Source organism: Cibotium barometz, chromosome 22 (genome assembly GCF_041138505.1).
Source record: "Cibotium barometz isolate CiBa-2024 chromosome 22, ASM4113850v1, whole genome shotgun sequence".
NCBI classification, from domain to species: domain Eukaryota; kingdom Viridiplantae; phylum Streptophyta; class Polypodiopsida; order Cyatheales; family Cibotiaceae; genus Cibotium; species Cibotium barometz.
In genome coordinates, this window is record NC_141067.1 from 20,484,873 (window position 1) to 20,498,040 (window position 13,168).

Below are 13,168 nucleotides of genomic sequence, written 5' to 3' on the forward strand. Positions count from 1 at the left end.
GTAGATGTGCAAGTGAACCACATGATGTGAAATTGCTCTCCACACAAGGCATCATATGGAAATGGGCATCCTCTATGCGTGCACACAAAAGAGAGTGGATGAAATCATGAGTGACGACTACGAGGCAACTCTCTATGTCCACTAAGAGAACAGAACACATCATAAAAAAGTTGGAACTCAAGATGGTATAGTGACAACAATATTTGTCATGATGTCATGAGAACCTCACAAACCAAGGCTTACACCCCTCAAATGACCTTTGCCTGATTTTAAGATCTGGATATGATGCCACAAATTGAGAATACAACTCTGTTTGGGTCATTTCAAGAAAGCAAGCACCGTGCTCAATGAACACTCCTCTTGTCACTCTCTTATGCAAAGCTTTCTTGAAAACTAGCAAGGCACGACAATTTTCCTCCCAAACTTTCTATCAAGTCTCTAGTGGTTTCATCTAGTAGGTGATCATGCCTAGCTACACGACCACTACTCACCCCACTTAAAAATCAATATTATTAATAAAAAAATATTTACAAGTCTAAATATTTATCATTACTAGATATACAAATATATCTTTTGTTTTATAATTATATAACTGTATTTTCTTTTATAATGTTTTTTTAATTTTATTCAAAGGTTTTTTCTACACATAAAATATTTTTAAGAAAAAGAAAATTTTTAAATTTACTAATATAAACTTTAAAAATAATATTATTTATCTAATTTCAAAAAATAATCCTTTAAAATTAGTGATTTTATATTAATAAGTTATATATTTTTATTATTTAAAATTCTATATTTTATTTTTCTTTTTTTGAAAATACTAAAAATATACTAAATTAAATTTTTATCATGTTGAAACCTCGTACTTGCAATTGGTACATGGTACATAAATTGGTACATGGTACATGGTATTGTAATCGTAATAGCTTATGTTGAGCTTGATACTTTGAAATCACGTGCTTTGAAACTTCATAGTTCGGATCTTTAAGCTTGAAAGTTAGCTTGAGTTGATACGTAGCGTAGAATCTGGGACCTTTGCAAAAATTATGAAAATAAAAAGCTTGTTAATATTAGAGCCTAACATAGAAAAACAGTCATTGGAACTGCGATAAAGATTCTAATTTGTCTCTATCTAGCTTTCCAAGAGCTTTTGAGAAATTGTTGATGCTTGCCAATCTTTTGCTTCTTTTGATGTGTTACAACATGGCCTCGCCTCTTTCCTTGTTTAGGGTTTGTTTTTTTTTTAAACGTAAAGATAAATAAATAGTGTTCTCGCAGATACTTAGGCTAATTAACTTACCACCGACAAATAATTAATTGTTTGACAATAGACAAATTCAGTGATGCAACAAACATATGTCAATATATATCATCAACAAATATATGTACATGTGTCTAGAGTGGTGATCAGTCCTCACATGTACAAAACAGATCCCTAAGTATGATCACTACATGAGACATCACTATACGAGTCGCTAGTATCGGACTCATGATCACCATCACCATCACCACTGCCACCACCCGTGCCCCCACCCGCAACACCACCATCACCAGTGCCACCACCCATGCCCCCATCCGCAATCATGGCGCCGCACCTCTCAGCCTCTCGGTGTCGCCCCTCGGCCTCCTATCGAGCCACCTCTGTCATGTCGTCCTCGCCATATTGCTTCTGCATTAGTTAGTGAAATCAAATAAGAACATATTACAGTTAACATGAAAATAAACTACAAAATAAAATTGATACCCACAAGTGGATTTGGCCTGTCAGCAACAAGTGTCGCCTGCAAAGCGTGATAGCCATAGTATGTGGCGTACTCCATCTCCTGCGGGCCGTAGGTGCACGACCATAGTCTTTGGTCTGCATCAAGACAGAACCAAAGACTTATTGATTTCTTCATTCAATAATATTACCTGTCAGCAACAACAAGTGGATTTGGCCTGTCAGCAACAACAAGTGTCGCCTACAAAGCGTGATAGCCGTAGTATGTGGCGTACTCCATCTCCTGCGGGCCGTAGGTGCACGACCATAGTCTTTGATCTGCATCAAGATAGAACCAAAGACTTATTGATTTATTCATTCAATAATATTACCTTTGAAAGTTAAAATTTCAACGGTCTCACAAATGTGGCCTCAAATCCATCTGGCCTAGTCTAGATGTGTGACCAGCTTGCAGTCTCTTTCGTGCTACCGTCTATGTAAATTTGATTAAACAAAATAACATAGATTAGAGAATAGTTAGAATCAATCTAGCAAAGTTCATATTAATTCTAATATACTTTAGCAAAGGCACACACCTTCTGCTGTGCTGCTGAGGAAAAGTTATGCGTACGCATCTCTCCTTGCAGAAGTATTGCCATGTCTCCATGCACATATCAGCCCTCCTCTTGTTTGTCTCCACCATACAGTAGCGTCTGTTTATTTTTCATATTACAATAAGCGTTAGAATATACCATAGAACTTGTTAGATTTTAATGTTTTGTTTCTTTTATTGATTTTTTAACTTCGATGTTTTTATGGTACTTGAAAATCAGATTCGGACCAATCAGAGGGTACACCGCCACCTCCAATACTGTACATGAACCCGTTTATGATGATTTCTACTACAATGAGTCTATTATATGCTGGTGCGCTCGTTGTCGTGGCACATATCGGAGGCCACGACAGGACTGCTTTTCACATGAGATGACTCATGGTACTTTTGAGCGAGCACCACCACCTGAGGAGCGACATCGACCTATGGTATGTGACTGTTCTCCCTTAATTTTATTATTGGTTATTTTATAAAGCAAAGACTCATATATAATCCAACCATATTATATATGTAGGTATATTCACTTGATGAGGATGACTTCACTATCAGTGGTGCACATGTCCCTTGCACACGGCACGGATAGGTCATTTGTTGCAGTTCGAGGTTTCTCGACATCCTCTACCTCCTGCTTTGGAGGCTGAGACGGGTGGAGATCATCCGTTGCCTACTCGTTTGCATTCTCTAATACAGACGTATGATCGAAGACGATACTACGGAGGATGGCAGAGAGGATCACTTCCTTTAGATGGAGTGGTTTTTAGCTTCTGGGATAATCGCTTCATGATTGCTCCATCTATCATCAGTGGAGCAGGACGAGGCCTCTTTATTGCACAGGATTTGCATGTGCCCCCTCGTTCAGAGGTCACCCTTATGTCTTTTTGTGGACCTATATATAGATGGGGTCCATGGCATCAACTTACTCACTACATTCAGAGCATGAGTACTTATGGGTTATGTCTCAATACAGCCTCTCTTTCTGATAAAGGGATTACACATGCAGAAGGACAAAGACTCTATATTGACGGAAGACCTTACTCTCAAAGGAAACATAGCAGGTTTAATCAATAGTAGTCGAGGGATGAGTTCAAGAACCAATTGCACATTTGTGGAGTGTGAGAATAGTCATGAACCAGGACATATGAGCAGGGATGTAGAAAGATACATAGTTGTCAATGCTATTAGATCATTACGTGCTAGTGATGAATTGCTGATCAATTATGGATGGCGCAGACCTCCACGAGCACCCTTAACAGATGAGGGTTGAGAGCTTCCATTAGGGCCAAAAACGTCTCAAAATGGGCTGTGTAAGGAATTTCGCTAACTTGCTAATTAGTAGAATGTTGACGGTCAAAACGGCTCCAAATTTAGCCATTTTGGATATTTAAAGCGTATCTATCTGATTGAATACGTATCTAAGTACATATTTTAAAATCTAAAAAAATATATCGTTTTCATGCTACTCTTTAATGGCTCGTCTTGAAATTTGTCCTCTTTTAGTGACTTCGCAGCAAAATGACCATTCCCTCCAAACGCGCTCTTATCCATTCTCCAAAAAAATTTCACTCCTCTGCTTCTCTAAGAATTTCACAAGCTACATCTCATTCTCATTCTTCTGTGTCTCTCATGTTCTAATAGCTCTGCTTATATTTTTAGCTCTGTTAGTAATGAGTGATACATCTAATCGTAAGTTTCATTTGAATATCAAGCTCAACCAAGAGTATGCAACTACACGGGAGTGTCTACCAAAGATCCCTTTCATGTGCAAATGAAGCTCAACATCTTTGCAACGAAGGAAAGAAGCATATTAACCTATGGACAGATGGAAGTCTATATCCACCGGATCCCAAAACAGGAAGTATCCTTCTTTTCACACACCACATGATTTGATTAGATTTGTTGGTGATGGGGTGGATGGCTTACTTGGTTATAGTTCAAGACTATCTCAATCACATATTAATTATGCAGAATATACTACATATCTTCAAAATACTTCATCTTTGAATGCAACAAAAATTATAGAACTTGAAAACAAAATAGTGTCTTTAAAACAAGAAAATGATCAATTGAAAACCTTAAAAGAAACTCCAATAGGGTTAAGAGCACGAGTAAAACGAATGCAGGATGTAGTTAACTTAACAGAGAGATCTGGACAAAGAAAAAAAAGGTTAAAACTTGTAAGAGATCATGTTATTAACCTTCTAGGATTTGACATGTCTAATGCTCAGGAAAGGGTAAGATTTTTGAATGAGCTTATGAATAGGTCGGATATCTTGAAACTTTTGGAACTTCCTGAAAATCAAACTAAAAAAAAACTAGTCTTTCAACATCTATTAAAAGATATGGACTTATTAGTCCAGCCTTCCCAAATGCAAGAAGTTTGTGACACAGTGGGAGTGAGTAGAAAGGGATACAGAGCCATCTCTAAAACCTGGTTCAGGGTCCTTAAGTATTACAAAATCAAAGCTTTTGGGTTGCCTAGACCTCACAATGTTGGAAAATATAGAACTTTGTTAAATGAGGAAATTTCTAAACATTTCGGAGAGTATTTCCATATTGAGGGAACAATGCCATATGAGAGAGAAAAAAAAATCATCTTTTGAATACAACGTTTATAATAATATTTGGATGAACATTAGAAAAGTCCAATCTTTTATGGTGAGATATTACAACATAAGAGAAATAGATTGTGAAGGAAAACTTGTATTTGTTTTAAAATTAGATGAAGCTCAAATCCAAAAATGTCAAAAAATGGAAAGAATATCTATATCCCTAATGAATAAAGCATTGGACTATAGTCAAGGTGAGCTTGATTCTCCATACCACAAAACTCAATCAAAAATGGAGCTATGGTGGATTGGATCAGCTCAGGTACCAGTAGAGAGTCATGAAACATTAAAGTGGCTCTTCTCACAAACAGACATTCCTTCAGTTATTCAGAGCCAAAATACAGGTGAACACCTTCATGTAGACGACATAGGTGATTTCATTGTGGAATGGCATTTGAGTGCCGACCTCAAGGCGTTGAAGTGTATGTTTGGTGTATGTGGAGGAGCAAATACCAAATATCCATGTCTTTATTGCATGGCAAGCACAGGGACAAGAGAATGGCTTGCAGAAAATGAGATTGGAAAACCACCATCCAGAAATAATGTGAATGTTGTCGATTATCCAACTTCTGTTAAAATATGGGATCCAATTCTACCAATACATTTAAAAAATGTGCATATATGTACATTGCATGCAGAGATAAGAATCTTGGACAAATTGCTCAGACTTCATCTGGACTATGCATATTCTATTAAGCCGACTAAACTTGCAGATGAGTGCATAGAAAAATGCGAAGCCTTGCTCTCTCAAATGGGTTTCCATGGTGGGGGAAATGCATCTTAAAAAAGATCCGATTCTTTCTGGAGGTACAGGTGATGTTCTGCAAGATGTTTCAATGGGAGGAGCAAAAGCGAGAAGATTTTTGAGCAACCATGACACCAAACAAGTCAATGCAATGTGGAACTGCTGGAAACAGCTATGTGTCATCACCACAAATGTCAAAAGTAGACCAGATGTAGCCAACAAACGTATGGAAGTTTGGAAAAAACTCGACAATTTTTTCAAAGTCCTTAGACAACAAGTTGGTTCAAATACTTATGCAGATGATTTCAAAAAAGCAATAAAGCTTTTGATCAAAGCTATCATAGATGCCTGGGGAGAAAAGACATAACTTATTACTTGGTGAGTGTTCAGACTTATCAAAACAGTTAAAATATAAGTGTAATTTCTTAAATGTACTAACAAAAAATTATCTTTGTAGCATATTCTTTACTTGCATGGACCATATTTTGCTACAGAAGGACCCCTTGCAACATGGAATACACAAGGAATGGAAAAGTCTCATTATCAAGCGAGAACTTCCTTTTTTAGATGTACCAGAAGAGGAGGTGGTCAAAGAAGAAGCAATGCACTTAAAGAATTATTCAATTGGTTCTACAAGAGGCAATTACAAAGGATGAGATCAAAGACCCAACAATCTGAAACTACACCAACACCTCAAGACAGAGACTAATGATTACTAACACATTTGTACCTCTTACAAAATATTTGCTGAAATATAATCAGTCCTTGCAAAATATTGTGTACATTAGTTTTTGATTCTCTTGGGACTATTTGGCATGTCACCTCTGTATCTCAAAAATTTTCTCCTTCTATAACCTCCACGAAGATTGATATCTGACACCTCAGCTGCAGCTGCATAGTTAGAGTAGCAAAGAAAGTATCCTGCTCTTGAGGCATTGAAACCTGCAGCATATCCAAAGATTCTAAGAGCAGCAGCTCTCTCCAGAAGCAAAACCTTGTTAGCATTTATTTGAAGGGGAGTGTATCCCATGAACCTTGACAACACCTTCAAGGCAAATATTGGCAACTCAGCATCTTCAGAGAAGTTCATGTGGAATGCACAGAACACAGCCTTATCCAATGTAGGCAAGTAGTGCATGAGAGCAGATGAAGGCCTTCTTGACCTAGTGTCTGTAGATTTCACTCTGCTGCCTCTAGCTCTTCCTAGAAAATCATCCTTATCAAGCAATTCAATCTGCAAGACAAAAACCTCAATTTAAAAAAATTACAATCACAATAACATTTTACAAAAGATTAAATGGAAGCTACCTTTTGCAACTCATCCTCAATTACTACTTTGTCTTTCATCAAGTTGCATGAGCCAACCCTTTCCACTTTATCAGAATCTGCCTGAAGCTTGAAATCTCTGCCAAAAGACTCAATACCTAACTCAATAAGCCTGTTCTCAACATCCTCATCTCTAAGGGAAGGTTTCTCCTCATCCACTTTTTTAAGGCACAAGGCAAGTGCATCAATAGCAGGGATAAATGAGTGGTTAGATGTTTGTAAATCAAGTGCCAAAAACTCTTCCTTTGACTCTACTTCTGTATCAATAAAGTCTTTGGCCACTTCACAAGCTTCTGAAATTGCTGCAATACAGTAGTCTTCTCTGATATTGAAGAGACATTGAAGATAGGATAGAGGAATAAAATCTTTCTCATTGATATAGAAGAAAGGAAGGTTTGGAAGAGTAACAGAGGATTCAGATATGCTTGCTTCCTCTGAGGGCTCTTCAGTAATAGTGAAAGCCCTAAATTCTGCAACATCAAGATTGGCACTTTCTCTCTCCTCATCTTGAACATCAATTTCTTCCTCTTCTAAAATCTCACTTTTCTCTAACTTTGAGACTGTGGTGACATTTAAGTTTTCTTCCTCATTCTCTGCATCAATTTCTGGTTGTTGCTCTTTATCCTGTATTTCTGCTTTCAAAAATAGGAAGAAAAGAAAGGAGACATCCTTGGGGACAAGGTTGCAATGCTTTTTATGGATTGGACAAGAAATGGATGAAGGGCATGTGAAAGAGGTTCTATTTGAAAATCTACTGAACCTCTTTGTAACTTTGGCTTTCTCCACTGAAAGCTGTGTAAAATCTGTAAGGTGACAAAAATCATGGTCTCCGATACGAAAACAATGAGCTTCAATTGACATTTCGAATTGTTTGTACTCATCTTCAAGAATGTCCTTAAGCTTCAACAAAACATCTGAAAGAGAAAATCTTGGATTGAATATCTCCACTGCATCAACGTTATCTTCATATCATGACCATCTTGCAAAATAGCATTCAAGAGTTTTTCACTTGGGCTTTCTTCAACAAGTTCATGTCGACCCGCAACACTTTTACTCATTGAGATATTTGAGAAAAATGCTTGAATAATTCTGATGAGCCCGAACGAAGCGAAAACGAAAGGTCCAAAAAATTTGGAATTCCTCTATCGCTTGGTGCGGGCTTTGGCAATTCCAAGGTCCCAAAAAAAAATATTGAGTTTTGCAAAATAGGGCTAGGAAGACACTATGGTGCACAGCTTGATTTGACGAAAATAAGTGGTCCAAAAGCGGGGAAAAAAATTGAAAGAGAGGATTTAAGAATATTTGTAGCATGATAAAAACACCTTAAATAGTGATCGTTTATGCCACGTGGCAAAAATGATTACATGACACGTGTATCCAACGGTCCTTTGTACGATAGATTCGAGGTATAAAAAGTTAATTTTGTTGAAAATATTCTTATTTTTCACCAACACTGTATCAAGCGAGATCAGTCCACCTTATTTCCCCAAACCTACTTTTCCATTTCTTACCCATATCAAGCGATTGCACCTTTCCAAGACATTTGGAATCCTTCAATCGCTTCGTTCCGTCCTTTTCTTGATTGCCCGAATCAAGCGATTAAGCTTATCCGATATTTTTGGATTTGCCTCATCGCATCGTTCGGGACTCTTTCATTTGTAATTTCCTGAATCAAGTGATTATCCCTTTCCATTATCTTTGGATTCGCTCTATCGCTTCGTTCGGGCCACTTTATTTTTTTTATCTTATTATACAAATCTCTTCCATCGGGTCTCTTTTTTTAAGCTTCAATGGCAAGGACAAAACAGACTGCAAGGAAAGTCTACCAAAGCTGAGGACAAACCAGGACCTTCCAAACAAGAAAAGCCTCTTCCAAAGCCTCGTGCGAGGGCGACAGCAAGAAAGAGATTAAATTATCAGGTGAAGTCCTTAAGAGAGATAAGAGCAGCACAGAAATCTACCAGTCTTCTCATCCCTCAACTGCCATTTACTCGGGTTGTCAGGGACATATCAGAAAGGTTAGTTGGCAAAATGAGAAACACAAATCTTCAGAAAGTGCGATGGGAGACCCAGGCCCTCATGTGTCTTCAAGAGGCTACTGAAGATTTTTTAATCGACTTTATGAATGATGGATACATTGCTGCTGCATTTGCTCATAGGATCACTCTTATGAGCAAAGATTTTGTGCTTGTGTCCAGACTTAGATATAAGTTTGACAAAGCTCTGGAGCCCATTCCAAGTCAAGATATGAGAGCTTTTGAAATTCTTAATATCCCTCCAGCAAGGCAACCCAAACAATCAGTTGTTATTGAAGATATTTCTCAAACTTATGATACAAGAAAAGCTCAGGATATCAAAGAAGAAGTTGAGAAAGAGAGAGAGCAGGAGAAGATTACAGAGGATGCCATTCTTTCTCAGCAAGCTGAAATTCTCCACGCATCCAATTCAGAGCTTTATCAGAATGTGACAGGTCAAATGATAGTAGATGTGTCCATGCATGGAGAGGATGAGGTTTATTGTGACATTGCCCCTGAGGACACAAGTATGCTTGTGAATCACAATATTGAGATATCTGACACAGTCCTCTTCATCTGTCTGAGGTTTGTGTGGATTTGCTTTTGTTTTCTTGATGAATTTCTCAGACTCCATATTTTGTTGGCATGTTTTGTTTCTTCATGAATCAATGGCTGTGCAAGTGACCATTCTTGATCCCCTTGTTACACAGTGCCTTTTCAATAGGCAAGGGGATCTTGCAAGTTTTCTCAAAAACTTTGATATGCTTACCTGCAATTACATTGTATACCCTTCTGTTGAAGTGTAAGACTCATACTCAATTATCTTTTGCCTATAATAGACATTACAATATTCATAACTAATTGCAGTATTCATCTTATCACAGAGGCCATTGGAGTCTTATTATCTTCAATCTATTGGATAGAGATGTGATCTTTATGAACTCTTTAGCATCCATTCATGGGAGAAGTAAAATGTAAGAATCAACTTTTCCATGGTTTATGTTCCAGAACAATTTCTTGTATGTTTTCAATTATTTGGTTGACCCTCAATATTTTATGCTTGCAGTGCTGCCAAACTTATCTTGAGTTTTCTAGGTTCTACCTATGTTGACTACAAACTTGAAGATTTTAAGTACTACAATCAGGAAGTTCCTTTGCAGAAAGACTCAACATCTTGTGGATGGATGGTGCTTGCTAATGCTTGGAGATATCTTGAGTCAAGATTTAGAATGACAACACTTACTCTAAGTTCATGAATGAAAACCATTGATTGATTTAGTGAATACATTTAGTGACCTATTTTCTTACTTTCTTATTTTCTTTTGTCTTAGTTGCATGAGTATCCAGATTCTTGGGTAAGTTGGGTAAGGGAGAAGGCAGTGTCCATGGTTTTGAACAGATCCATCAATCCATATGATCCTGATTCCCCCTTTCCACCTAATAAAGGAGCCAAGGATACAACTTCAAAGAAAAGGAAAAGGGAGAAGAAGGAAAGCAATGTCAAGGATGACTCATCCAAAAAGGAAAAGACCTCTGCCAAAGAGAAGAAGAAAAGAAAGAAGAGCCCTACTAAGAGCAGATGTTCCAAGGGGAAAAAGAGCCATTCTAAAGAGAAGACCCATTCTAAAGGAAAGATCCCTCAGGCTACAGAGAAGAGCCCTACCCCTACTGCTAAAGAGAAGAGTCCTAGCCCTCTTGCTAAAGAGAAGACCCCTAGCCCTCCTGCCAAAGAGAAGACCCCTAGCCCTCCTGCCAAAGAGATGAACTCTTCACCAGCTCAAGGGAAGACTCCTATCAAAGAGAAGATCCCTAGTCCTCCTGCCAAAGAGAAGAGCTCTTCTCCAGCTCAAAGAGAAGATCCCTCAGGCTACACAGAAGAGCCCTACCCCTACTGCTAAAGAGAAGAGCCCTAGCCCTCTTGCTAAAGAGAAGACCCCTAGCCCTCCTGCCAAAGAGATGAGCTCTTCACCAGCTCAAGGGAAGACTCCTATCAAAGAGAAGATCCCTAGTCCTCCTGCCAAAGAGAAGAGCTCTTCTCCAGCTCAAGAGAAGACACCTATCAAAGAGAAGACCCCTGTCAAAGAGAGGAGTGCTACTAAAGGTCTTCCGTTTCACTCACCAGTGAAATTTAAAATTCAGAAGCGTCGTTTATCCAACAAAGATAGTAAGAGGGCAAATGTTGGCTCTCCATTAAATTTCTTTTTCATGTTCCCCAAGAAGACTGCCAAGTCTCCAAGGCCAACCTCCAAAGAACCTTCTCCAAAACCAGACCCCACTGCCAAATCTCCCTCGCCAACACCTGAAGGTCTCAGAGAAGAGCCCAACTTACCACCATTTGAGGAATTCACTCTAAAGTCTTCCTCTCCAACACCTCAAGAGCTGAAAACTCCAGAACTTGAACCTCAATTAGCAAAATTTGATCGAAGCAAACAGAAGAGAGAAAGATTCTCTAAAGATGCAGGGTCATCTCATGCCAAAAGGAAAGTTGATTTTGTTGAGTGATTCCACAAATTGGCTTTTGTTTTGTTCATTTTGTCCATATGAACACACCCTTTTTGGGACAATATTCTGTACTTAAATTCAGTATCAATAATTTGATATTCAACTGTTAAACCTTGTTCTGTGTTGCGAACAATATGTTAACCATTTTTGTGAAGAAGTCAAGAGGAAATTTAGAAGAATATATTGATTACATTATTGGAGAAATCCTTTTCAACTATACAAACTTGCCCTTGCAAGTGGCTCAAATACAACTTTTTTTGGGGGGAGACATGTGATGCATGAGGTTACACTCTCCATCCTTGTACTGACAACAATATCATCTACTTTGAATCTATATTCAGGTGATATTTCATCCAGAAACTCAAGCGACTCTCTTACATGTTGTAGTCGCCAGTTTGATGTTACTATGAGTTTCCTGGGATCTATGAATGGATGGACTATGATGTTGAATTCAAACTCTGGACAATTCTCTTCAGAATCCAAAGGGACCCAACTACCAAGCTTGCTTTTCCATCTCCTATATTCATAGCCCAAAACTAGGGATTGGCGACATAGTTGGTATGAGATAGACAAAGAATTTGGGCTTACTCTACAACTGATATTGTCCCCCATATGAAAAGTTTCCTTGGTACTCCATCCTTCTCCAAGTACAGTGTCTAAATCAGTCAGAGATAGTCTTCTATTAAGCCACATCGTTCTTGTCCTCTCCAATTCCATTGTTTTGAAACATGCGACAAAGACATGTATAGGCAAGAACCATTGAATTTTTATCCTTCTTGAAATCCTTCCAGGAGACATAGCTTTAAGAATATCATCTTTGATTTTGGATTTGAAGCTTGTTATGGTATTTGGATCAGGAACTTCCCATTCTAGTGACATTAATGTGGGAATAGGTATGTCATATAATTCTCCATGAACACCTTCTCTTGATGGAACCTTGTATTCTGCAAAATACACAAATAAATCCACTGATTTGTAAAATGAAGGTGGTTTGTCTGCATACATGACATCTGCAATCCCCTTGTGAATTGCTTTGAATGTGCCACTTAAGCTCTCAAACAGGCTGCCACTCCACAGCTGTTGACGGAAAGATAACTGAAATTAAACAAACAACAAATATATCAGAAGGAGAAATATTGTGTTGTATCAAATAGATAAAGTTTTGTTGAATTACAGTAAGAATGGAGAATTGGATGTTCATCCAAGTTCAATACCATGTCTTTGGCCATGTAGACAAGTTGAACTTTTGCAAGCCAGCCATTGTCGGTCACTTTGAAGGCAAGAACATGACCTTTCCAATGGGATTTCACTTCATTTCGCTTGGTTCTTTTCACCCTGTGGGCACCTTTGCAAGAGGGAAGCATTGTTACCCAATCATTCACACGAAAAGACATGGGTTTCCAAACACCATCTTCTCTCGTGTTATGAAAATCACAAGAAGTTATATTATGAGAAGGACGACGTGAGGACGCCATAGAAGCTCATAGATGAGAGAAAAATAGTGAATCTTTTGAAAGTGCAAAGAAAGGTGAATAAACCGTATGCCAAAATGAAGGGAAGGTGGAAAGTAGACGTTTGAAAAAATTTGGTGTTTTATCATTAATAGCGTTGTTTTCAAGACCTGAAAAGAGGATTTCATATCTTCATGCTTGATTTTTTGAA

The 13,168-nt window shown here is 38.1% G+C and overlaps 1 pseudogene; it reads left to right on the forward strand.

Moving 5' to 3' along the window:
- Nucleotides 1–2,506: 2,506 nt before the first annotated feature.
- LOC147626368 (uncharacterized) lies at nt 2,507–3,576 on the forward strand (annotated as a pseudogene).
- The last annotated feature ends 9,592 nt before the right edge of the window (nt 3,577–13,168 follow it).